Source organism: Terrapene carolina, unplaced genomic scaffold (assembly GCF_002925995.2).
Source record: "Terrapene carolina triunguis isolate 2854851 unplaced genomic scaffold, T_m_triunguis-2.0 Scaffold33911, whole genome shotgun sequence".
Taxonomy (NCBI): Eukaryota; Metazoa; Chordata; order Testudines; family Emydidae; genus Terrapene; species Terrapene triunguis.
The window spans coordinates 7,519,161-7,542,034 of NW_020698262.1; the positions used below are offsets into that span (position 1 = coordinate 7,519,161).

The 22,874-nt window shown below is 40.2% G+C and overlaps 1 protein-coding gene across 1 annotated transcript in view; it reads left to right on the plus strand.

The window, feature by feature from the left end:
* Positions 1-22,874, plus strand: part of LOC113409647 (cadherin-13) — a 746,582-nt gene that overhangs the window by 216,209 nt on the left and 507,499 nt on the right. The window lies entirely within an intron of this gene.

Here is a 22,874-nt window from a genome sequence, read left to right on the forward strand (position 1 = left end):
AACGGTGTCTATGCTAGGGCTTTTGCCACATGGAGATGTCATTAAAAAACAACAACCACCATGCCCCATGTAATATGTTCTAGTGTGGATCTGGCCTGAAAGTGAATTTTGAATTGTATACTTGCTAGTAACATTTGAAATGCACTCTAGGTTGCCAAACTGCATCCAGTCAGGAGCAGAACCAAAGCCCCATATAATTTCAATATTCACAACCAAATTTCAGTTATTCAAATAGGAGGAAACATTGACAGAAATGCATGAATAATTTACATCTAAAAATTTAGCAATCTGCTTGTGAATAGAAAAATACTTGGCAAAACCCAATAAATGATTCATTCCAAGTCATTTTCTCAGCTCTGATGTTTACTAAGAAGTATATTTTTGTCACTTTTAGTTAAATGCTGATGGTAGAGATAATTATTGAATAGCAGAGAGTTGCCTGGGTATTAGCAAAACAACAATGTGAATCTGAGACACAAGTTGTTTTATGTCTGTGTATGAAAGGGTCTTAACATTTGTCGTGCGGCAACTTCAATTAAAAAATGGGTAGCTTTAATGAGAAATGTTATGTATAATGGTGAGTGATACATAATTAATTCAAAGTTGGTGCATTGGAGAAAGCTTTAAGATTTATAGGGTAGGTAACATCTGAAAAGAGATTCTCAATTTCCTACTGTGCCTTTGGGGAATGTGATATCCTTTTTAATAAGCAGGGGGAAAATTACATAGCACCAGTACTTTTATGTTCCACTTCATACAGTTAGCAGGTCAGCCTGAAACTGTGACTGTTGTAAATTGTGTATCTGGACTACATGATACTACAGTATTTCAAAGACAAAAAGGAAATAGTTTTACCAGTTGGAACGTTGGAGCTTTTTAAACAAAGCACCATTGTTTTTATACTCTCAATAATTCTTTCATCTCATCACCATGGTTTATTAAAGATGAATCATTAAAGGGGCCTGATTCTGATGTCACTTGTACTAATTAGACCCCTATGTAACGTTACTGGGGTTGCTCCTGCTTTACCCTGGTGTAATTGTGATCAGGCTCAGAGACCATTAAAACTGTTTCAAAAACTTTGCAAAGAAAAACACACTTTCATGGATTTAAAAAAAAATGGCCATAAGTAGGAGGACACCAGCATTTTCCGTTATTTTCTGGAACTGCAGCTGCCTCGGAGGATTGCCAAACTGAGGGAGTGGTCTGGCAACAATGGCTTTTCCATGGAATATCTTAAAACCTCTCTTGAACAATCAACACTGGAAAAAAGTCCACCAACGTCCTGTTTCCTTTGCATGCATGGCTGACTAATTCCATACTGGTCCTAAATAATTCTGTGGGTTAGAGAAAATGTTTCAAACTACAACTCTGTAAACAAACAACAACAACAAATCCAAAGCACTTGAGTGGATTTTAATCCTTAGCTTATTTTATACAGTTTAACATATTGGGAACATAATTGTCAAATATAGAAGTAATGATAAAATGTCCACATTCTAGATTTGGATGCTCACATTGGGAACTGTGTACTTGAAGTGGCTTTTTCTGATTTTAAGAGCCAATCTGAGCATCCAAATGTGGGTTTTTTGACACCTTATGACTACTCCTTATGTGCTTTCTATGGCACTATCTGCATTCCATAGTTCATGGCATCCATCTTTTAAAGAAGGCATATGACTTTTTAGTAGTAGTAGCCAAAAAGTTTTCTAAACTGTTACTGGACAAGGTCCCACACCAAAGGCTCTTAAGCAAAGTAAGCATTCATGGGATAAGAAAGAAGTTCCTCTCATGGATCAGTAACTGTTTAAAAGACCGGAAACAAAGGGTAAAAATGGTCAGCTCTCCAAATGGAGAGAAATAAATAGTGGCGCCCCTCAGTGCTGTTCAACATATTCATAAATCTAGAAAAAGGGGTAAACAGTGAGGTGGCAAAATATGCAAATGATACAAAATTATTCAAGAGAGTTAAGTCCAAAGCTGACTGCAAAGAGTTACATAGGTATCTGACAAAACTGGGTGAATGGGCAACAAAATGGCAGATGAAATTCAATGTTAAGTGCAAAGTAATGCATAGTGGAAAACATAATCCCAACTATACATACAAAAGGATGGGGTCTAAATTAGCTGTTGTCACTCAAGAAAGAGATCTTGGAGTCATTGTGAATCGTTCTCTGAAAACATCAGCTCAACGTGCAGTGGCAGTCAAAAAAGCCAACAGAATGTTAGGAACCATTAGGAAAGGGATAGACAATAAGACAGAAAATATCATAATGCCTCTATATAAATACATTTTACGCCCACATCTTGAATACTGCATCTAGATCTGGTCACCCCATCTGAAAAAAATATATATTGGAATTGGAAAAGGTACAGAGAAGGGCAAGAAAAATTATTAGGGGTAGGGAACAGCTTCCATATGAGGAGAGATTAAAGAGACTGGGATTTTTCAGTGTGGAAAAGAGACACCTAAGGGGGAATATGATAGAGGTCTATAAAATCTTGACTGGTGTGGTGAAAGTGAATAAAGAAGTGTTACTTACCCCTTCATGTAACACAAGAACTAGGAGTCACCCAATAAAATTAATAGACAGCAGGTTGAAAACAAACAGGAAATACTTCTTCACACAATGCAAAGACAACCTGTGGGACTCTTTGCCAGAGGATGTTGTGAAGGTCAAAACTATAACAAGGTTCAAAAAAGATCTGGATAAGTTAATGGAGGATATGTCCATCAATGTCTATTATCCAGGATGGGCAGGGACCATGCTCTGAGTGTCACTAACCTCTGTTTGCCAGAAGCTGTGAGTGGACAATAGGAGTTGGATCACTTGATGATGACCTGTTCTGTTCATTCCCTCTGAAGTACCTGGCATTGGTCACTGTTTTTAAGCCAGGATACTGAGCTAGATGGACCATTGATCTGACCCGGTATGGCTGTTCTTCTTCTGAAATAATTTCTATGCAAACTTGTTAAAAAAAATTGAAAAATGATAACTTCTGTCCAAACAGGCCGTGTATGGGGGACTGATTTAGACCATGATACTCATGTCACTTGTGATGTAAGGCAGCCAAGCCCAATGGTCATTATCAGGACAGGACATTGGACTGGAGGCAGGATTCCTGGGTTCTGTTCCTGGCTCTCTACCACTGACTTGTTACATGACCTTGAGTAAACCATTGAAACTCCCAGTACGTCAAGTCAGGATAACAATATTCACTCTTCTTTGTAAGTGTTTTGATCTATGGATGGAAAAATGCCGGATAAACCCTTAATAATAACAATAATCCAGTGCCTTTATTGGAACCAAGATCTCTTGAAGTGGAAACTTTAATATATAAAGTCACACCATTACCGAAAACCCAGTATCAAGTTGATTTAATTTCATGTAATAATTGCTTAAAAAAAGAAATAATGAAGAAAGATGGGGAATCTCCCCCTGGAAGAGCAAGTGTGAAAGTAAAATGCAATTCTAGTTGTTATTCTCTCTTCTGTTGTTATGCTGGCCTTATTGAGGGGGGCAGAGCTGAGAAGGAGCCCTGGAAAAGCCCACTAAGACTAACAGAATAGTGTCCTGGTGATTAGAGCAACAGTAACTTTCCCCTATGTAACCTCCTGTGGATGGGGTAGAAGTGAACAATGATAATGGTGGGAGTAAGTAAGCTGACTCCTGTCAGCTTTTGAGCTTGACTAATCTGTTGATGGGTGAACTCCAATTCTCTGCTTTAGGATAAACTGGGAAGTTATAGCCTATCAAAGCACTCAACAAAGTTTTAATTATCTGTAGGAATCATTGCAACTTTAACTTGCCAATCAGCAACAGCAAGAGGGTTTACAATTTCTTGCACAGAGCCAGGCAGGACATCTTTGATCACCTTTCTATTTTCAAACCTCTAGTCATCTAACATGCATGCTGTTTTACAATTTCCCCCCCACCCCTCAAAAAAACCAAAAGTGAGAATGATGTCATTATTAATTTATGGCTCAATCTGATCCCAAGAAGAAGGGACTACAAAGTTGCTAAGAGGCCATGTATATAAATATATTTATACGGTGTCATTTGAAAACAGCTGGTAAATGACTTGGTGTCAGTCTGTTTGTTATCCTTTTTAGCCAGTAGCAAAGTGCAACACAAATGAGATCTACCTATATACAGTGGGCTGTCAACTTATGGTGCCATAAGAGACTGCTGATTTGGAAAGGGACATGAGCTGAGAAAATGTACAGATTTTGTGATTTATACTTTATAATAGGCTTATAATTATTAGAAAAGTAAAGTCTGATTATTATCTTATCTCATTAAACTTCTTAAGCACGATAATCATGATGATTGTTCTAAGGCAGGGGAAAAAAAGAGAATATTATTCAAACAGTTACTCTGAGTAGGGTTCTATAGTCTAATGCCCTAACTAAGGTCAGGTAGTAGCTCAAGAAATCTATATTGATAATCCCCAGAGCAGCATGATTGCAATATTTATAACTAATGGTGTCTATAATGAATCTAAGGGTTAGTGAGAAGTCCCAGTTTTACATCTGTATGACTTGGAATGCAGGAAGGATAGCAGATGTTATGCTAAAATAAATAAGTTAAATGAAGTCTCAGTGGAAATAGCTTTGCCATTGAACCACTGAGGATCATTTTGGGGTTGGTAGTATTTTCAAGTGTAGCAGCTAAAGCACTACATGGGAGTTACACGTGAGTGTGGATTACTGTAGAATTTATTTATCCTTCAAAGAGTATTTAGCTGTGCAATAACATTTTACTTACATCTTGACTGCCATGTCACTGCATGGTAATTATTGCCCAATGCGCCAGTATCTTGTGTATCCTGTATCCAATGTGACCCTCAAATGAGAAGAAAGGGAAAAAAAGCCAGAGGCAAACTATGAAGAGCTTTTAAATAAAAAGTTGTTTGCAAAAGAAATTCTGGAGCCCTTAGATGGTCTGCAATACAGAGACTGCTTTTTCATTTTAATAGCGTTCATTTTGTACGAGAAATGGTTCCAAGATGCAAAATTTGGAACTCGAGCCAAATTTTCCAAAAAATGTTTGTGGGTCTTCAGATCTGGGGTTTGGGCTCAGGCCAATCTTTATAATATCTTCATATAGGGCCTCATATTTAATACCACAAGTGCTTACTTCTGGCCAATAGGACCACAGCTAGTTGAAAGAGTCTGCAGGTCCTGGTCATGATGTGCCTGATTAAAGCCTACTGAAATCAATGGAAAGACTTGGAATGAAAGACTCCCATCAACTTCAGCTGGCTTTGGTTTCAGCGATAGGAGTTGTCATTGCATGCTTCATGTTAAATGAAATTGCATGCAATCCCATTCTGCTTTCAGAGACCAGTAGATATCTGAATGACACTGCTAATGATCACAACTTGCTAAAAGCTTGGATAGGTTGAATGTGTCAAGTAATTAATTTAAGGTTTTATTTTAATGTTGCTTGTTTAACTGGAAGCCTCAGTCATAGCAAATCCAGCTGTTTAACAGTAAAAATTACAAAGGTTATTTAATATGGACCTTGACTGTGACTTCTGTGCTACCTAGTCTACTTAGACACATTACTTTCTCATTAATAAATGGGGGGGGGGGACTTTATTGGTCTGACAGTCTTTCTCTGTGTTACATGTACAAACAAATATTTCAGGCTTCTTCTAAATGGTCTTGACTGAAACAACTTACTTGCCCCCAAGGCAGTTGTTTAGTGGAAGATGCCAAAGCTTGTCTTTATGTGAAGTATTAAGGGCTATGCTTGATGTGAACAGTAACTGCTTTGGGAATGGCTGTGTACTGCAAGATTACATGGTGTGGCTTTAATTATATTGTTCTCGGCAGTGCCACTTGTCTGATCTTAGTATGAGAGTCAATATTCAAATGAAGGTTATTCAGTTTTGTAACCATTAGTCAGGCTCTGATATTGTCTAAACAAGATAACAGTTAAGCAGGTTTAAAATCCAGCACAGTTTTAAGAGGCCTGGAGAGGAGGCATTACTTGCGATCTCCAAAATGTTTTGCACTTTGGTAGACTGTAATTAAGTGGTTGCTTTCCCCCAGTTTAGGGAGTGATTTGTGTGTCTGTGACATAAAATTGATGGGATCCTCAAATGAAGCAAAACAGAATGAGCAACAAACTGCACAGTGTTGAAATGAAAAGTTGTTTGCTAAAGGTATTCTGGAGCCCTTAGATTGTCTCTGATACAAAGAATGTCTTTTAATTGTAATAGTATTTTTAAAGATGCAAGGGCATTTATATTCTAAGGAAAATATTACATAGTGGACTTATTACTCACTCTAATTTCCTCTAATATATATAGCCAATGCATCATTCTCTATCTCCAAAAGAAGCTCATACCACTCAACAGCACTTTGGAAATATGTGCTGGCATCACATTGAAGGTGGGAAGAGACAAAAGATTTATTTCTGGTGATGCCTTTTAAGGTAAATTTACTGCACTTCAAGCAAAAAGTTTTCCATTGATTTTCTTTTCTTTTTTTGCATTTCCTGGCATATACCACCTAATAATTTTGCTTCTTGTTGGGGTGGCGAGGTTGGAGCCCGGCATCTGCATTCCTCTGTTGTATTATCAGACACATAAATAACTAAGTCTCTGGCTTTGGCTTCTTGTCTCAATGTATTCTTGTGGTGAGAGAGAATATGCCACCCAATTTTCCCTTCTCTTTTTGAAAAAGTTCTCTGTCTGAAGGTGTTAGGGTAGGGAATGACTGTACTGACAGTAGTATGAGATGAAAGTTCTAGGTGGATAGTTTCATATAATGGGAATCCCTCTGTCTCTCCCTCCACCTCCCCCCCGGCCACCCTCCCCGGCCTCCCATCACTGTAAGGTTTACTGTCTCAAGTGGAAGTCAAACACAACTCCCAGGGCAGTCCATGTACAAGACAGGAGTGCTGTAATAGCAGATCCATAGTCCACTGCCTTAAAGAGATCAAGTGTTTCATCTCTAGTATATAGGCAGCTTCTATGGACAATAGACTTGAGCTCCTTTCTAGTGACCCAGGGTCCAGCCAAGCAGAAATGTGCTCACCTTTTGGTTAGCAAACTCCTTTCTTGCTTATCCGTAAGCTGGGCTCTCACATCATTTCATTTAAGGTTTGTTTGAAATTAGAATTTGTCAAGTGCCTTTTTTTTATTTTTTATTTATTTATTTAAAGAGGACTAACAGAAATGTCTGCCATTTAAAAAAAAAGCAACAGAAAGTTATGACAGATCACATTAAGAAATGACAGATCACTGTAATTATAACAAACAGACCTTGAAGACAAACAGTTTTAATTGTGAACTTGAGGGAGGGGGGGGAAAAAAACCCTGTGACCTGCAGCTAATTGCCTGGTTAAATGAAAACCCTTTCTAAATTGATTTGTTACTTGGAGACACTTTAAAAAAAAATACAGACGTGAACCATTTTTTTTATGTGTTTGGGCTCTAGCCATTTCTTGAGAGTGATTGCTTGTCTTTATTTTTTGATAACTACAGACAACAACTTATTTACATAGTTAAGCCTCCTGAGACCCTGGTTTCTTCTGTCAAATGTAACTGAACAGATCAGTTTCTAATAAATCACAGATATAAACAGAGTAGTCTTGGATAATTTTTTAGGTTGACATCCACACTGAGAAGGAAATTCAGCACCAAGAATCCTACTCCAAATCTTGTATTCTGTTCTATTTCACGGCATACAGAAAAAATATGAAATACACTTGCTGGAAGGTTGCAACATAACACTACTTGATTTCTAACACACCCAAACCAAAAAACAGAGACAAAGCAGGCTGCTCCCTAAAACAGAGAGGCTCAACTCACCCCATCTTACCCTAGGCTGGCTGGCTGCCGACTGACTCTGATGCTTCAATTCCCTACCAAGCCTTCTACTCTGAAAATTTAAAGTGATAGATCACAAATTTAAAACAGTTTTCAATGTAGCACAGATTCATTATTCAGCCCCTACTCAGCTGAAACTATCCCTCCACCCAATGCATTCAAATAGGAATTGTTTCACGACTAAAGGTGTTGGCCTGCCTTATATAGGTATTGCAGCTATAGGGTGTGTGTGTGTGTGTGTGTGTTTGTATAAGATCACTGTTCTGAAGTTTTTTGGAGTTATTTGCAACAATACCACATGATAAAGACATTTTAAATTCCCTTGATTCAGTCAGTTTGTGGCTTATATTTAACATATTAACATTTTAAAAAAAATTGTTTTTATGGTATGTTCTATGAGGGTCACATAAACCCATAAGACGGAAAAATATTGACCATTTGCATTTCAATAACATATACTTCCACTGAAACAAAAGAGTAAAAAAAAAATCCTTTCCTTGACACTGCTTTAGGTTCTTGGGTCACTTGAATCATTTAGGGTTGTAATCTACATTAATAGGGAAATCTCTTGTTTTTCCACTGACATGAGGGTTCCAATGTAATTCAACATAATATCAATGCAGGTGTCTTCTACGTTTCCAATCACATAACCGTTTTTTAAATTGTACTGTATGTTGTATCCAAAAGATCAACGGCCATGACAGAATGTCATTGAAAGTTCCTAACATACTTCTACTGACATCACATTTTCATTGGAATTGTATCTGATGTCCAGGAGTTACAATACCACCTCTAATATTACTATGCCTTACAATCCACTTCTGGACTAAGTGCTCAGTGAAATCATGTCTATGTTATAATATAAGCTGGGAAAAATTCATTACAGCTCCTTCTATTTGACAAGATTTGAGACTTCCATTTATCTTATGTCATGGAGAAGTTACTTGAAGAGACATCATGGGTGGTTTGTGAACCACCAGGTTAGGGACGCGCCAGAAGGGCGGGCGGCTGCAGCCCTCCAACCCCAGAAGTGCGGTTGGGGCAGCTTGGCTGCAGCCCCCCAACCCCAGAAGTGCGGGTGGTGCGGCCCCAGCCTGAGCTGGGGCCACCGCACAGGGGGACTGGAGCCGTGCTGAGCGGGAAACAGCACAGGGAGGGGCTGGGGTGGAGCATGGGCGGGGCCATGCCTGGCTGTTTGGGGAGGCACAGCTTCCCCCAACCTATGATACCCGCTGCCCAGAAGAATCAGCATGGCTTTGAGGTTGGGTTCTGAGAGGAAACATGGTTTGAGTGATTTAGAATACAGGATTGGGAGTCAGAACTGGGTTCTGGTTCTGGAACACGCTACTCTGAGACCTTGAGCCAAATTGTGGCCAGCCGGTCTTCCCCCATCTTGCACTTCCTATCAGAGGACAGCAACTATTCCATCAGGGATCACAAACCAAGTTCTATGCTAGTACTCCTGTGGGTGGCTGCTTCTTTAAAGTAATGGGTAGGTTAGTGGTAATGGGCAGGCCACTGGTCCTACTTTGTCCCCTAGACCAGACAGCAGATTCTGTTGGGTGCACAGCATTGGGCATGCTGCATCCTCTCCTATGGTCAGAGGAGCTCCAGAAGGAATTCTGGTTCAGTCACTGAGAGAACTATGGGGAGGGAAAAGGTTGAAGTAGCAAAGCACCCCTTCTAGCCCCTCCAGCTATATCTGACTATAAAAGCTAGATCTAGCCATAAATTTACCAATAGACAAAACAGGATGTGTGACAAAATCATGTAATTTGGCTTGAAGTGTTTTTAAATGGTTTTGTTTTTTCTTTTTTGAACCCATAGATTCATAAATTCCAAGGCCAGATAGTAGCATTGTGATCATCCAACATAACCTCCTGTATAACACAGGCCATAGAACTTTCCCAAAATAATTCCTAGAGCAAATCTTTTAGGTGGGAAAAAAAACCCCAGTCTTGATTTAAAAATTATCAAAGCTGAAGAATCCACCGTGAGCCTCGGTAAATTGTTCCACTGATTAATTACTCTCACTATTAAAAAATACCTTATTTCTAGTCTGAAATTGTCTAGCTTCAACTGCCAGTCATTGGATCATGTTATACCTTTCTCTGCTAGTTTGAAAAGCCCATTATTAAATGTTTCCCATGTAAATACCTAGAGACCATAATCAAGTCATCCCTTAACCTCCTCTTTGTTAAACTGAATTGTATTGTAGTGCTTCTGTTTTTTCAGTAACTTGATACAAATGGAGATTGGTAGTGAAAGGCTATTGGCAGAAGTGAGTTTCTAGGAAGCACTCCGAAGATGTGATTGAGGAACACACATGCCCAGGATAAAAAATGATATTCCAGGCATTGGAGGAGCAATATGGAAAAAAGTATAGAAAGACTAGCACGAGAGGGAGACAGTTGAAATTTCACCCATTGGATCAGCTGTGTTGGATTCCCCGTAAAGCAGCATTGTATGACCTCTTCTCTTTCCTTATCTATGGTAAGCCTATCCCATCTCTCTTAGGCTCTGCATTTTTATTCATATAGTTATTTGTGAGACACGGAAGAAAAACCTGCTAACATTAATAGCTACCAGTAACAGTGTGGAAAGCTTTCTCTTTGAGGGCCAGCATCTCAGTCACTTGAATGTGCAAAATGAGCACATAATTGCATGGAGATTTGTGGATGCATTTAACAGGGTTGCGCACACAAATTTGGTGAATGCACATGCAATTGGACATAGACATTTGCCTGTGCAATTATTGAATTTGTGCATACAGTCATTGCAAGTGTATGCAGTGATTAGGTCTTCAGAAGGACATGAAATTCCAGGACTAATTTGTATGAAATTTGGCCTTGCTTTTCCAAAGTAATTAAATATAGATTTTTTTTTCTGTTAATTTGTCCCTGTTGTATTTTGCTGAACATTCTGCTGTCACTCCCATTTCCTCAATCTTTGAATATATGCTAAGAAGCAGTTTTTATAATTTATTTTATGAGCTATATAAAGAATTTACATACATACATATGGAAGAGACCTAAAGAATACAATAGTGAATGATAACCTTTCCATAGGGTATTTTTTTTTAATCCATCCTCAGGAAAATCCACTGCAGAGCTAGAATTCTTCATTAAATTCTATAGCAGGGGTCGGCAACGTTCAGCATGCGGCTCGCCAGGGTAAGCACCCTAGCAGGCCGGGCCAGTTTATTTACCTGCTGATGCGGCCGGTTCGGCCGATCGCGGCCCCCACTGTCCACGGTTCACCGTCCCGGGCCAATGGGCGCGGCGGGAAGCGGCGCGGGCTGAGGGATGTGCTGGCCGCGGCTTCCCGCCACCCCCATTGGCCTGGGACGGTGAACCGCGGCGAGTGGGGGCTGCGATCGGCCAAACCTGCCGCGTCAGCAGGTAAATAAACTGGCCCAGCCTGCTAGGGTGCTTACCCTGGCGAGCCGCGTGCCAAACGTTGCCGACCCCTGTTCTATAGGATGGTTAAAAATATCCTACAGAAAGACTATCATTTTCTGTTAAATTCTATAGGGTTTTTTCCATGAAGGAACCCTCAGCCTCACCTACGGTTTTCCCTGGCTACAAATCATCATTTCTACAAGACACATTGATTTTTAATAACTTTTTTGTACTGTGTATATTTTTAAGGAAAACTGTTTGACCTTCAGAAGCCATTAGATCTGTCAGTTGTTAGCATTACCTTTCCCAACCTCCAGTGCAACTCTGCCAATTTTTCTGCCTAGAGAGTCAGGACACAATTCCTATTATCAGTTAATTTTTAGCGTTGATATCGGGTGTTAAGGGATCTCGCCTTCTTTCTAGACGTTTGCTAATGATAAACGGGGCAGGACGCAAGGAGCAAATATACAGAGGCAAGTTTCTGTTGCTATGCAGGGAGCCTGCTCTAGAGCAGTGGTTCCCAAACTTTAACAACCTGTGAACCCCTTTCACTAAAATGTCAAGTCTTGCGAACCCCCTCCTAAAAATGAATATTTCCAGGGATTTTCTCCTTTACCTGAATATAAATTATAAAAGCAGTGATCTTGGAAATATAAAATTTGTTTTTATGACATGCTTATTACACACTATTTATTATTAATTATTATTTATCATTACAGTATTTTTATTACATTATGAAAATGGCAACACTCTTCCAAGATCTCACTTTTGTAGCTTGTATCACTTTGAATAAGCCTGTTATAAGACAAGGCTCCTATGTTTCATCACGTAGTATCAGATGTGAAACAGCATGAAGGTATTTAAGAAGCCAACTCAAAGAGTTCCTCCTACACAAGCATTCAGGTCTTGAGCAGTCCAGGCAAACAACACATGTTACAGCAAAGCTTAAACTTGTTCTTCATAATAATTTTAAAAACAATACTAGCTGCCTATTTAATTTTAAAAAGAGCAAAAAAAAAATCCACCTCCCTTTCCATTTCTTATAAGGAGTCTTGAAGTTTAAATCTCCTCAGTGTGATAGATACACTTGCTTTGATCTGCTTAGCTCTTGGAAGTCCAGGGTCTCCGGGCTGCTGACCCCGTACTGCCCGGGGTCCCTAGGGACAGCTCTGTCCGCCATTAGGGAATTTTTTCCTGAGAACCCCTGGTAACATTTTGCAAACCCCCAGGAGTTCAGGAACCCCAATTTGGGAACCACTGCTCTAGAGAATAGAAACCCATGGCAGGGGCTTGGAGGCAGGGACTCCGGAGTCTTAGCAACTATTGGGTAGTAAAGGGCTGAGTCATTATCTCTTCAGTCAGAAGTGGGTAGGAAGTAGAAACACAGCTGTTATGTTAAGAGACGGTTAGGGTCAAGATCCCTCCTAGCCCTTCAGCAAGTCTGTGTCTTGTGGTATTAAGGGCTGGAATCAGACACCACATAAAGCAGAGCTCTTGCAGGCACCATAAGCACAGTATGATCACTGAATTCTACATGTCTGAGAGAGACAAGCTGGTTGGTCAGCTCCCAAGGGAGTCAGTCAAAAGGAGGGTAACGGCTGTCTATTGCTAGAGAGAGGGCCCGGTTTGGACTTCAGACCTGGGCTTGGGCTCCCCACCAAACTAATGCCCCGGAGCTGCTATTGGGGGAAAGCTCAGAGGAAGGGAGAGGAGTCTGTCATTCCTGTTGCTGGTCTAGTGGAAAGGGCAGAGATCTAAACTGAGTCGTCTTTTTTGCTTTGCTGCTCTTGCCCTTAGCTGCAACAGCAGCTGCCTCCCACACCCAGGGCCTGGTTCCAGAATGCTCTATCTGGCCTGTTGCCATCTCCCCAGTTGTTTGTCCCTTGTCCTCACCCAGCTCCATTCTTTAGTGCTTACTAGACTTGGTGGGTTGTGGTGTTCTATGAATCATTACAAACTAAAATAAGAGCTCTCAATAGCATTTGCTGCTGTTCCCTTTTCTCTGCCTAGCTAACAGGGGAGGGCTCAGGTTACCCACTCTGCCTGTAGTGCTGAATTCTTTGAGCAGGGCTGGATTCTTTTCACAGCAACGGGTTCCGTGCCAGCTGGGAGTTTATTAACAGTCGCTTTCTGTGTGTAGCTGCTGCTTTCCCATCTCTCATCACCAGACTCCCCCACCTCACACCCCTGCCCCGATCCAACTGAACTCTGAAAGAGAGATCAAGCCCTGTTACGATTAAAACATGAGCTAAAATTAACTGTTAGACTGAATGAATAAACCTAAAGGCTAAAATCCTGGTCTCTCTGAAGTCAGAGGCAAAACTCCCATTGACTTCAATGGGCTAAGATTGCAGCCACAGAATGAGGCTTAACTCTTCCAGGGCTGTTAAAGTTGGCAGAATGCTATAGAACCCAATGCTGATAACACCCACATTTAAATACTTCAGAAATTTTTAGTTGACTAGTACATTGACCCATAGCCTTTCCCTTCAAAGTAAATGGGGAAGCTTGAAATTGATCGGCTGACTTGGACTCAGGAGCACAATACAATGTGAATTGAAGTGACTTTTGTGAAAATCAATCTTAAGAAACTGGGTATGTCATGCATTGCAGGTGTGAGTATTTCACTTTTGCACCAATGGACAGAAAGACACTATTTCTGTATGAAAAGAACTATCCCTTGGTTCTGATTACAAAATGTTTTCTTAAACAGAAAGTACATATGGGTTGTAGCTACTTTTCAGGTTTAAATAAACTTATTTATTTATTTAGCCTTCAGCTATACCACTATAGGCTGTGATCTTGCCATTAATGAGTCAGTCCCCTAGCATGGTGTTGGAGGTGCTTGTCTTTCAGAGGAGATGCAAAACTGGGATTCCAAAACTTTTGGATATTAAAGATGGCAATATTTGCATGAGAAGGCATGTGAGCTTCTGGTCTGCTGGCCAGATTCCAGTTGGATAATTACTTTCTGCTTGCCTAAATTTCCCCCTGTAGTTTCAATCAGATATAGTATCCTTCAGTCCCCATCATAAACTGTTGCTAGGTACCCTTAACCAGCTGTTATGCTCCACCAAAGAGGCAGACCCTCTCCAGTGATTGTGTGAAGTGATGCCTTCATAAATTGTTTACAAGGGTCTTTTTCTAAATATAAGCTCTTACCCATATTAAGTCTGTATGTTTAGATGGCTAGTTATCATAATTATATGTATGCATGCAGTTGCAGAATATGCACATATACGTTGTACTTTCATACCTTTCTTTTAACGGTTGAAAATAGTTCTCAAGCAATTTTAGACGAATAATAAACAGGCAGGCTCAGAACCGTGGATCCCATACTTCAGCTCAACGCAAATTGAAGCATTTGAGTATTAAAACCCTGAAAATGGGGCTTTGAAATAGAAACGTCTCAGCATAACAAACTCCGGGATGTAAGAACTGTGCTGCAGCTTGTGTTTGCTCAGTGTACCACTTACAGGAAGGATCCAAGAGTTAAACATTTCCTGTTTTAATACTGGATTCATTAAAACATCTGTGGTTCATTATCATCAATATCACACTGGTGTGAAAGCCTCACATATGTTACCCATCATAATTGTGGGGTGGGTGGACAGGAGGAAAGGAGCTTGGAAAAGAGTCCCACAAACCTGAGATTTCTTGTTCTGATCTATAAAAGGTAACGTTGCCAGTCACATCTTCAATTCCCTATCATTACAGTAATGGGCTTGGGATCCCACGCAAGAAACCTCCAGTTGCCAAAGTTGCCTCTGATGATGGAAGGCTATGATTAAAACACACACATACTCTCTCTCTCTCTCTCTCTCTCTCTCTCTCTCTCTGATCAATTTAGTTAGTTAGTTCACCAAATACATATAGTGAAAAGATTTCTTAAAAATAAATGCTGAAGAGCCTAATGCTGAGAAATGAACAGAGAGAGAGAGAGAAGTGATATACACGTTGTTTTTCATTGGGAGATGGTTGGCAGTGCTTCCATTCGGCTTGCACAGGTTTTTGGAGACTGTTTCATACCATATGGCATATTAAACACAATAAACATGTTCACTTGGCAGTGGGGGCATGACAAGGAACATCAGAAGCCTTATGTAGGCATCAATAAATGAATAACTTTGCCTTCATGTAAATAAAAGTTAGATCATTATGTTTTAATTCCCTGATAACTTCTTATCTGGACACAGCCATTTATAATAATGACTGGTATGTGATTTCCAGCAGTGTAGATTGTAGGGTAGTTGAATGATGATGATTGATTATTATTTGTATTGCAGTAGCGCCTCTGATCCTCAGTCATGGACCGCTGTGCGAGGTGGTATACAAAGAGAGAACAAAAAAAGATGGTCTTTGCCCTAAGGAGTTTTACAATCTAATTTGATTAACCTTCGTAAGCACTAACTGAAAGTTACTCCTGTGAACCTTTTATTTTAAAGTTCAAGTGTGAGAGTTCCCTTTTAAGCAGGTTACTATTTATTTGATCTGTTAAATCCCTGCTATATAGTATGCATGTCTGTTATGTGAGAGCAGTTGCACTGAGTCTTTTGTTCTTATTTCTTGTAACAGTCACCACGTGTCTCATCTGTCTGTTTTTATCACCCGTTTCATCACATATCAGCTGAACACCTAAACTTCAGATAAGGGCCAAATTCTCTTCTGCTGTAAATGGACTACTAGAGATTTGGTCCAATGACTAAATCATTCCTCCCATGCCAACCCAACCCCTCCAGTAACCTTCTTTGACTAAAACGTGCACTATCCTGCAGACATACTTGGATTTTAGGTTATTCATAGACATCTTTTCAAAGTCCATAGGTTACTTGGACTTTTTTTAGGGCCAAATTAGAAGAAAAAATTGAGAAGAGTAGATTCTTCTAATTGCGCATTCACAGTAATCTGTTGCAAGCATGAGGGATGTCCCATTTCTAGGAAAATCCAATCTTATCGCTTGAAATTTGACTGAACTTGTAACGCAGATAACAACCAAACGGAAACCTCAGCCTGAGCTTTCCACCCAGGTATGGTTGTTCCTAAGACACTGTCTCATACCCAAGTTTGCTTTGTTCTTGAGAGAGAGAGAGAGAGAGAGAGAGAGAGAGACTGTAGCCCCTTTAATATCCTACCTGGATCTAGCTGAATCAGCCTTTGAGTATGACTCAGCAGGAATTGTGTGCCATTTCAGTGTTTTCCTTTCTCTTTCTTAACTAAGGCCCAAATTCATGGACCTAATGTACAGCCAGCGTGGGAATATATAGCCTGGGCCAGGGAAAGGAATCCTTACCATAAAGCTGTGGAGCAGCTGCAGGACTCTTCCATGTAGACTGCATTAGCTAAAGTAGCTTGCCGTAGCCCAGTATCCCCTGATTGAAGGGTAGGACAGGAATGCCTGCACAATAGAATATCCTCTGTCCTGGGTCCCCTATGATATGAGCGCAGAACTGGTGGTGCAGAACTCTTGTGCAAGACCCAAAAACCAAATTCCCACCCTTCCTTTGTACAGAGAAATCACAATGATTCTGGTGAAAAGCTGGATTTGCCCCCGAAATTCAGATTTACCACACTTATCTTCAACTCTCTTTACAGTTTTGCTCAACCTACTTCTCTATCACTGCTGGGCCCTTATATTCCTCCATATTGTGTTCACATGGCTCCCTTTGTCTCCTCCCATTCACTCTTGGTTTCACTCCTAAACACAATCAGACTCTCACTGCTCCTCTCGTCTCCTTCATATCCCTACCCAAAACGCTTTTGATTTCCTGCCCTCTTTCTTTGCCGCTGTCATCTTCACATCCTCTGGTTCCTGAGGTCGGAGAGCCAAATTCTGTGGTGGAACTGGGAATTCAGGGGATCGGTGTTTTGGGTGAAACATGGCAAGGAAGTAGCATTCCACTTTTCATACAGCCCTGTTTTTCCACCAGTTGGAAAAAGTGCCAGTTTCATAAAATCCAGAGAGATGGAGGGGCAGACTATGAAGGGGATTAAAATGACAGGTTCACATGCCAAGTGAATATAAAATATACACCCAAATATCTCTTCTGATTGCATGTGTCCAACCAGCATGAGCTCTTGGGTTTCTTTGCAATGCTCACAGATGTTGGCTATGCAGGAATCTAGAGATTGGCGAATGCTGAATAGCGCTGCTGGAGAAATGCACTACTAGAAAGTCTAAAACCTCTTTTTTTGAACCACCGGGAAGTGTAACTTCGTTTTTTAATGTATCCAACAGTGCTGTGCTTGGTGACGTTAGAGGTCTGAACTGTGATCTCTGTTTTCAAGAGAAAGCTTTCCTTATTTGTTGGGCTTTTTTAAAAAAAATTGTTACTAGGAGACTCCTCTCTTCTGATACACTTAACTTGCCAAAGTGGCAGCTGCCAAACTTTACCAGCTGTGACCTATTAATACACTAGTAAATCGCCTGAAGCTTTTTATTATTGGAGGACTGCTTTTATGCAAAAGGATCCACTTATAATCTCTCCATCAGGATGGGATCTACATCATGCACCTGAATGAAGAATTTCAGCTTTTAATCCCCACACTTTGTGTATGTGGGGAGCTGCCTTTTTGCAAGCTGTGACAGTGCTATGAGATTTCTGTGTGGCTATTAAAATGCCTGTCCTATGTCATCGACAGGACCTGCATTCAGATGGTGCTTTTGGTACTAGGGCAGGCTGCTAATACAGAGCCTTACATAAGGATCTAACTGCGATTACATGAATCTTACCACCAGTGCTCCATGGTCTCAATTAACATACAGAGTGCTCTGAGAGCATTGGCTCTGATGTGTCATACGGCCTTATTATTGTCAGGTTGTTTAAAACAGCACATCCCATGTTCAGTGTGTTGTCTCTGCTGCAGTGTAAGACTTGGTTAGCAGGGGCCTGCAGGATGAGGGTGGAAAAGGAGGAGTAGGGGGAGGCTGAAGAATTCATCTGGAGAGAGTGGGATGCCCAAGGGCAAGAGGGGCCTTTTGTCTTATTTATGGTACCATTTTGGATTAACCTTTATTCAATGAAATAATGAACCTGCTAGACCCGATTCTGCTCTGTTATCCAACTGTCAGTCCAAGGTTACACTGAGGATAGTGATGCTAATTTGGAGTAAATGGGAGCAGGATTTGGGCCAGTATGTTTCATTTCTTTTTGATTTTCTGTCTCTTTTCTTTTCCTTCCATTCCTTCACCAATAAGTGGTATCCTTCTTTCCTCTAGCCGCTTTTTGTGTGTCTGATTTCTCCTCCTTTCTTCTGCCACCTCTATCTGCCTTCCTTTCCCAGTGGTGTTTTTTCTCTCCTTCCCTCATATTTTCATTTCTATCTTCCCCCTTAATGTATCTCTTCCCAAAATTTAGTCTCACCCCTTCCTTTCTTCCCTACCCCATCACTGTCCCTCTCTTTCTCTCCTCTCACTTGCAGTGGTGCTGGAACAGTTTTTATAGTGGCGGTGCTGAGAGCCATTGAACCAAACAGTAAACCCTGTAAATAATGGAAACCACTTCAAGCCAGGTGGTGCTGCAGCACCACTAATTCTAGCACCTATGCTCACTTGTGCAGTTTTTCCCATTTTGAGGCTCCACTTTCCATTCCCCCACCTATTCAACCCTGACTCCTCCATTTACTCATGCACATGGACACTCTTTACCCACTCCCTCATGGTGCTGCATCAGAGAAAACTAAGGCTGGAAGGGACCTCAAAGTCATCAAATCCAGCCTCTTGTGCTAAGGCTGGCCTGTAAACCTAGACCATCCCTGACTAGTGTTTGTCCAACCTGTTTTAAAAGCCTCCATGAAGGGGATTCCACAATCTCCCTTGGAAGACTATTCCAGCATTTAACAACCCATATAGTTAGAAAGCTTTTCCTAATATCGAACCTAAAATCTCCCTTCCTTCAGATTAAGACCATTACTACTTATTCTTCCTTCAGTGGACATGGAAAACAATTGATCATAGTTGTCTTTATTACAGCCCTTAACATATCTGAAGACTGTTAACCGGTCCCCCGTCAGTTGTCTTTTCACAGAACTAAACATGCCCAGTTTTTTTAACCTTTCCTTACAGCTTCCCCCATCCACTAGGTAAGCAACCCTGTCAAAGAAGGAAATTAGGTTGGTTTAGTATGATTTGTTCTTGGCAAATCCATGCTTGCTATTTCTTATAACCGACCATCCTCTAAGTGCTTACACATTGCTTATTTAATAAGTTTGTTCCAGTATCTTTCCAGGTGTCAAAGTTAGGCTGACTGGCCTATAATTACCTGGTTTTTCTCCCCTTTTTAAAGATAGTCAGTATGTTTGCTCTCTTCCAGTCTTATGGGACCTCACCCATACTCCAGGAGTTCTCAAAGATAATTATTACCGGTTCCAAGATTGCTTCAACCAATTCCTTAAGTATGATAGGATGAAATTCATCCGGACCTACCGACTTGAATACATCTAACTTGTCTAAATGTTCTTTAATCTGTTCTTTCTCTTTTTTGCTTCTCTCTTGTTGGTAACATTAATTGTGTTGAGTATTTGGTCACCATTAACCTTTATAGTAAAGGCTGGAGAAAAATAGGCATTAAATACCTGAGCATGCATTAGTTCTCCTTCACAGCTAAGTAAAGGACTTATGTTTTCCTTCATCTTTCTCTTGCTCCTAATGTATTTCTAGAGCCTCTTCATATTGCCTTTTATGTCCTTTGCTAGGTGTAACTCGTTTTGTACCTTAGCAAGTTCTGATTTTGTTCCAATATACCTGTGCTATTTGTACTCCTCCTTACCAATTAGTCTGTTTCCACTTTTTGTGGGATTGCTTTTTGATTTTTAGGTCATAAAAGATCTCCTGTTGGAGCCATGTTGGCTTCTTTCTAGTCTTCTGATCTTTCGCATCAGGATAGTTTGTAGTTGTGCCTTTAATATTGTCTCCTTGAGAAACTGCTAGTTCTCCTGATCTCCTATTGCCCTTAGATTTTCTTCCCATGGAACCTTACATACAAGTTCTGAGTTTGTCTGCTATTTTGAAGTCCATTATCCTTATTCCGCTGCTCTCACTACTTCCTTTTTTCATGATCACTTTCACCCACATTTCCTTCTACCTACAGATTTGCTACCAGTTCTTCCCTGTTGGTCAGAATCAAATCTAAAATGGCTATCTGCCAGCCCTCCCAGTACACAGTGCTGGGTGAGAGGGTAGGGGCTGGTATTGTCCCCATTCCAAGCTGTGATTCCTTAACCAGTTAGTGCTTAGCCTGCCACATACTGTAACCAATTGCCCTTTGTAGCTGAGGTTCTGATTTGTCAGAGGTGCTTAGCACCTGCACTCCCATTGACATCAGTTGGAGTTGTGGGTACCATTGCTTCTGAAAATCAGCCTCTTAGTGTGCATTTTAGGCCACACCACAATGCATCACATGGTAACAAGCTTCACTCAAACTGAAGAATCAGCAAACAGCCACAGATTTTCCCATCTCTGCAATTTTCTGGTGGTGGGGTTCAAATGTAGTGGATTTCCAGGAGGAAATTTGACTAGGTCTACAGTCCCCTGCCAGCCCAGATCCCAGAACTGCAGTGCTGTGAATATATGCTTAATCCACTAGTGTTGGTGGAGTGCGGTTGTATGGGAAATTTACCTGCAGGTCTGTTATGCCAGTCAGTTGTAGATAGTCTCTGTAGTGTGTGTCCAGCCATGGTACAGTACAAGGTTATTCTGTATCTGAGACCACAGCTTTGGTTCCAGTAGTGGTCAAGCTGTGATAGAATCTAGGAATTTCTTGACTATAGAAACAACAACTGCACCTAACAAGATAATCCCAACAGGGGTTTTAACCAATTAACCATTTTGAAGCTGCTTTATTTTTAATAAGTCTAATGCCTTTGATCTCCTATAATTTCTGGGTGCCTGTCCGTATCCATAAAGCACAACAGTTTTTAAAGATCCACTACAGATGGGAAAACAAGATCAAAACAGCAAGCAGCCCACAATGAACTTAAAAGAAGTTTAGCTTAATAAGCAGTCTGGGAGTCTAGGATGGATCTCCTTTAGAAAAAAACAACACACCAAACACATGCAATCCATCTTTCTCAAATGGAGAAACCTAAAAGATTTATGGCGCAACTACAAGTTTGTAGTGAAGACTTCTTAATCACATGGTTTATTATGGGGTCTAAAGCTGACACGATGTAACTGAGATTCCATTTTAATGAAGTGTGTAATTACTGCAGGCAATGGTATTCACAGTATTTAAAGACTAGGAGTACTTGCTAAATCTCCAAGGTCTTTAGGGGCAAAACTGTCTATAGTATAAATGTATAATGGTTAAGGAGACTAACACAGCTCAAGAAAAAGTCCAGGGCATGTAGAATGGTTATATGATCTGAATTAACTCAAGTTACTCATCATTTACCAAATGTCACACACAAAATCTAGCATATATTTTCACTGTATTGTGAAATAAGAAAGGTAAAAGAAATGGGGATAGATACTTGTATTACCCCATAACTTATCAACTTGCAGTAGCTTGCTGGTTGTGCACTTGAAATTAATGTAATTCATCACAGTATCTTTCTTAATCACCATCAATCTCTTGTTTCCTTTTTGTATGTTTTTTTTTGAGAGATCTCTTTAAAGAACAATTGTGTTGTAGCGAATTGTTGGTAAAGATGATAGTATATTAAAAATAAAGTACTGAAGATGCAGAGCAATAGCAAGTATGCAGAACATGTGTATCTGAGCAACACTGTCTACTCTCACAAGGCTTAAAACAGTTTCTTGGTAGCATAAACAGTTTCTATCTATGGATATCTAGGGGCCTGTCCCCAGCTGGCGTGCTCTCAATGGGTCTATGACAATTTATACTAGGGCTGAGGATCGATGGCACTATGATAATTTTCACCAGGGTGAGCATCTGCCCAATAGTTTTATTAATGGTGGAAGTCTGACAAACACAAAGAACTATATTGCTCCATTGATGGTTGCCGTTAAATACAATGCCCACACAGTGTTAACTGGGATCCTGTATTTGGGTGATAGCTGTGTTTTAAATGGTGGCTAATATATATAACTACCGTACTCACTTATAATTCTATATAACCTAAAATAGTCACCTTCATAGATCATCCTTTATAAAAGGATCTCAAATCAATAAATAAGATAAACCATTCTGCAAACAAAAAATCCATACTACTCACAATTACAGTATTTTGAATTACATGTCACACTGTTACAATTATGGGGAAGTTTTTTTTAAAAAACAAAAAGAGCAGGTAGGTGTTCTCTTCCCATAGACAGCCAACTTCCATTGATTTGTCAATCTTCTATTTACAACTTTAAACAATAAGGAGGGATAGTTTTAATGTGGAATTCATACATTTAGCCAGATGTCTTGATAGTGACGTAAACTATAGTATTCTTTCTGCCACACTTTTCTATCATATAACATTTTTACAATAGAATATGACGCAGGATATTTTAAAAACAACCAATTCCAGTCATGAAGGCAACATACTGGTTACCTTTAACTGTTTTGTTAGCCTTAAAGACTCTAGAGGTCCAGTAACACGAACAAGTCCATGATAAGTACTCTGTAGATCAGGGTTCAGCAACCTTTCAGAAGTGGTGTGCCGAGTCTTCATTTATTCACTGTA